The sequence below is a fragment of the Coenobita brevimanus genome, chromosome 79, assembly GCF_032717465.1.
Source record: "Coenobita brevimanus isolate Jiangsu-jjx chromosome 79, ASM3271746v2, whole genome shotgun sequence".
NCBI classification, from domain to species: Eukaryota; Metazoa; Arthropoda; class Malacostraca; order Decapoda; family Coenobitidae; genus Coenobita; species Coenobita brevimanus.
In genome coordinates this window covers 25693326-25698704 of record NC_137032.1, presented here as the reverse complement: position 1 = coordinate 25698704, position 5379 = coordinate 25693326, and the positions used below count along the sequence as shown (strand labels likewise).

At 36.1% G+C, this 5379-nt stretch overlaps 1 non-coding gene across 1 annotated transcript; it reads left to right on the top strand.

Moving 5' to 3' along the window:
- The first annotated feature begins 1715 nt into the window (after positions 1 to 1715).
- LOC145409133 (5S ribosomal RNA) lies at positions 1716 to 1834 on the top strand. Its single transcript, XR_013899056.1, has one exon. It is a non-coding gene; the product is annotated as a 5S ribosomal RNA (ribosomal RNA).
- The last annotated feature ends 3545 nt before the right edge of the window (positions 1835 to 5379 follow it).

Genomic DNA, 5379 nt, shown 5'->3' with positions numbered 1-5379 from the left:
ATATATATATATATATATGTATATATATATATATATATATATATATATATATGTATATATAGATAGATAGATAGATACATACACACATACATACATATATAGATATGCTTTTCTAATTACCATTATAGTACTTCTTCATTATAATTCACATGGCGCATTTGGGAAACTCTTCTCACATCCAGAATAGCCACCCTTTTGTTTAAATCTCTTAGCCTTTGGTATGGGTATGGTTAAGCGAACTTAGCATCCAGTAACTGTCTTTGCATGGATAACAATACATGTGGTGTCCTCTTTGGAAATCATGGCCTCTAAATAATTTGCTGGAATCATATCAGAATATCATCTTTTTCGGAGAAAGTTCCAGATCAGCTCTGACAACTTTTCAGGTCTTAGAAAACTTTTACCTGCAATAAGACACCTGGCAGAGCAAATATGCTGCATCGTTTTGACAGTCAGTGTTCTCGGCAATATCAGGCAACGTCTCACCTCGTGACCAAAAACAAGTTCAGATGGACACTAGCATAATGATTCAGCTTAGGTGCAACCAGTACAAATGATAATCTCATATCCCATCCTTTCAGAGTCTCAGTACATTACTTCCTCAAAAGATTTTTACGTTTGACTGAATCATTCTAAGGCAGGGGTTCTCAACTCATTTCGAGTCGCGCACCCTAAGCCTTTGGTTATATATTCACGCCCCCTCCTCCAGCCTTGGTCAACATATCCACCCACACATCCTGGCATAATCTGGCTCTGGAAACTTACTCCTCTCATGTCTGATGACAAGACATCAGACGTGAAAGGAAACCAGCTTATTACAAGGGTACAAAGAAAAATGTACTTTGAAACTTGAAACAGACGATGAATAGTGAACATAAATGAATAGTTCATCATAACACACACACACACACACAGGAGACACCAAGCAGTGAAGACGTTCGCCGACAGCACTCCACCGAGCCAGCACGGCCAGTAGCATTACCTAAATTAGTATCTTTATATGAGTCAAGCTCTGTACCAAGTTAGACTAAATGGTTTTTTATTATTAAAAAAAAATAAAAAGTTTAAACAAGACTTGTTTAAACAGAAAAGAGAACCGAGTGGCGAAAGAATGCGTTCAGTCAGCTGATGTTTGTTTAGACTACAAAGGCCCAAGGGAATGTAAGTACTCTGTACTTTTAGTATTGCAAAATGGACACATACTTTAGTAAAGCAAATTTGGAAAAGAAAAGGGATAAAGGTAGAAAGCAAGATGATGATTTCTACCAAGAACTGGTTGAAATGGAGATTCACAATAGACTGGTTGAACGTGTACACAAACTAGAGATGGCTTTCAAAAATGAAATTGATGAAATAAAGAAGCAGATGCACTTGCAAAAGGAAGAAATAGAAAAATAGGAAGGGACGTCAACAAGAAAGACACAACCATCAATGAATTAACAGTGGAATTGAGTACACTTAGGAGGAAAATGAGTGAAATGGCAAGTACAGTAGTCAATCACGAGAGTATTATGGAAGAGTTCAAAAATGATACGGAGATAATTAGGCAAGTAAGCAGTCTGATAGACCAGAGCAGTGATATTGAGGAGATGATAACACAGGTGAATGAAGTTGTGCAAAGCTACAAAAATGATATGGAAACCACGTATGCTGAAATTGTGAAAGTAAAGAAAGACTTAGAAACAAGGGTGGAAGAAAAAAGCATTAAACAGGAAGTGAACGGCCATACCACGTTGAGTACACTGCTTCCCGTCCGATCAGCGAAGTTAAGCAACGTTGGGTCTGGTTAGTACTTGGATGGGTGACCGCCTGAGAACACCAGATGCTGTTGGCATCCCTACGTGTCACGTGGGGTTGGTGGAGGATTAGTGCCCCTCCCTGTAAAACAATTAACTCTAAGCCCTCGTCCACCCCGTTTGGGATACATGGCGTCTGGCGATGATGAAAAGAATAATCCAAAACAACTCAAAGTTAGTCAGAGATTCAGTAGATATCAACAAATCTATAGTAATCACTGGTATAGAAGAGGAAGAAGTAAAAAACAAGATCACAAGAGACAAAAAGGAGATGACAAATGTAATGAGCTTACTGAAAGAAGTAACAGAGGAAATCTGTAGTAAAGACATAGAGGAACACAAAAGGTTAGGGTAATACGAGAAAAGCAAGTCAAGACCTCTAAAGTTGACTTTCCAGAGTGTAAACACTGTGAAGGAGATACTAAAAAATGTAAAGAATCTCATGGAAAAAGAGGAGTTCAAAAATGTATGGATAAAAAGATGCCTAACACAAGAGGAACTGGAATTACTGAAAGAGAAGAAGCAAAAACAAAAAATGAGAGAAGATCAGAAGAGGAGAAGAACACATTTTTTTTTTACAAAGTAATAGGATTGCAGGTACGAAAGTGGTACATAACCAGGAGGGAATAAAAAGGAGGAAGGTAGTAGAACCATGTCCTGACAAGTATATAAACAAGATGATTACGTTGATGTACTCAAATGTGGATAGAATGGTATCTAAATTATTAGAGATGAATGATTATGTCAGAGAAAATGAACCACATATAATATGCCTAACTAAAACAAAATTAACACCAAGGATATCCATTGACATACTAAACTTAGAGGAATATAATATACGGAGAAGAGACAGAAATTTAAAAAAAAAGGAAAAGGAATTATAATATTAACTAAGAAAAATCTAAAAGTCAATGAAATAAAACTAGATATACCATCACAAGTAGAACTGATTGCAGTAGAGATCAACACATCTGAAGGGATAGTAATTGTAGCCAATATGTACAGTACATGCCAACCAGATCAAACACATGGGAAAGAGACGAATATGAGGACCTGGCAGAGAGTACAATTCAGAGTTTAAGATCATTACTACATAAAATGGAAGAGAAATCGGAAAGAATTATACTAACTGGAGATTTTAATACAAATATAAATTGGAATACTCTAGATATAATTAGCCAAGAAAGCTGTTGGGACCAAAAGCTCCTGGATCTCGTGCAAGAGTTTTTCCTAACACAACATGTGAGGGAAACCACCAGAAAAAGAGGACTCGATGTACCTTCAATGCTAGATCTAATATTTACTAGGCAAGAAAATGATATTGACAGTTTAATATATCACCCTCCATTCGGCAAAAGGGATCATGCAGTACTAAATTGCAACTTCAGGATAGCTTATGACATAGTTAACAGCAATGCAAGTTACAAAAAGAGTCTAAACTATAAACAGTGAAATTATCATGACTTAAAGAATTATTTCTTAGAAGTTGATTGGGAAAATGAGCTTAGAGGACAAGATTTAAATGCTGTATATAAAAAATTATGTGATATTTATGAAACTGGAGTCCAGAAATACATCCCACAGCACAAAGAAGCAGATAAGAAAATGCAGAAATGGTTCAATACAGAATGTAAAAAATCAAAAGAAAGAAGAGATTTGTTGTGGCATAGATACAGAAGACACAACAGTGAAAGGGCATATAATAATTACAAACAGGCAAGAAACGATTATACAAGAATAAGGACGGAAGCCCAAAAACAGTTTGAGGAGGATATCATAAATAAAAGTAGTGATCAACCGAAGCTATTTTACAGCTACATCAGAAGCAAAACCAAAGTAAAATATAGAATACAATCCATTACGGATGAGGGAATCACCTATACACAAGAGAAAGATATTTGTGAAGCACTAAATAAGAATTTCCAATCAGTTTTTACAGAAGAAAAAATTTTGAGAGGGACTATGTTGAACATGCATGCCCACACATACTACCAGATATACAAATATCAGAAAAAGTAATACAGGAGGAGTTAAGTAAATTAGACCGAGGAAAAGCAAGTGGTCCTAATGAAATTTCATGTTGGGTACTACGAGAATGTGCAAAGGAGTTAAGTAAACCATTATTTATAATTTTCAAGAAATCCTTGAGTCATGGTAAACTACCTGATATTTGGAAGAAAGCAAATATTGTCCCCTTATTCAAGAAAGGAAATAGACAAAATCCACTCAACTACCGACCAGTATCACTGACCAGTGTTGTAAGCAAGGTATTAGAAAAACTTATAAGAAAAGCGTGGGTAAATCATCTAGAAGAACACAATATGATAACAGAAAGACAGTTTGGTTTCAGAAAAGGAAAATCATGTGTTACTAACCTGTTGAGCTACTACGACAGAGTAACAAACACAATACAGGAAAGAGAAGGATGGGTGGACAGTATCTATTTAGATTTCAAGAAAGCATTTGACACAGTACCACACCAAAGACTTTTATGGAAACTGTACCATCAAGGAGGAATTCGAGGCAAACTGTTTTGTTGGATGCAAGATTTTCTCATAAAAAGGGAAATGGGAACAGTACTAAGGGGAAACTACTCATCATGGAAAGAAGTGACTAGTGGAGTACCACAGGGTTCAGTGCTGGCACCAATCATGTTTTTAGTGTATATAAATGATATAGACAGTAACACTGGAAATGAAAGCTATCTAAATATGTTTGCAGATGATGCAGAAATACAATGGAGAATTGCTAACACAGACTCTTGTAAAGAGCTACAAGAAGAATTAAATAAACTTCATGAATGGAGTAATACATGGCAAATGGAATTCAATGTGGACAAATGTCATGTAATCAAGTTTGGTAAAAGTGGAAAAAGACCTGATTGGGATTATACGTTAGGAAATAAAACCCTACACACATCAGAAAGAGAGAAGGACCTAGGTGTGATTATCAATAACAGACTATCTCCGGCTGACCACATCAGTGAGAAGGTACGGAACATGTATACACTGCTTGCAAATATGAGAATAGCATTCACATACATAAAGGAAGACATGCTGAGAAGGATAATAACATCATTCATCAGGCCAACCCTGGAGTATGCATCAGTAGTCTGGAGTCCTCATCTCAAAAAACACATAGACAAGATTGAAAAAGTTCAAAAGGCCACTACAAGATGGATACCAAGCTTAAGGGATCTAAGCTACGAAGAAAGACCAAATAAACTGAATCTACCAACACTACAGGAAAGAAGGAAAAGAGGTGACATGATAATGCTATATAAATGCATATCAGGGAAGGAGAAAATAGACATAAATGATTACTTAACATATGGGGAAGCATCAGCAAGAGGACACTGGAAAAAACTGCATAAGAAGAGAGGTGATAAATATGTAAGAAAATTCAGCTTCCCAAACAGAGCAATTGATCATTGGAATGCATTACCGAATGAAATAGTGTGTGTCAAAACAATTCACAAATTTAAGGATATGTACGATTAATATGGTTTAAGACAAGGGACAGTACGAGCTTGACTCATTCCTGTAAAGATACATTTAGGTAAGAACAATTAGGTAAGAACACA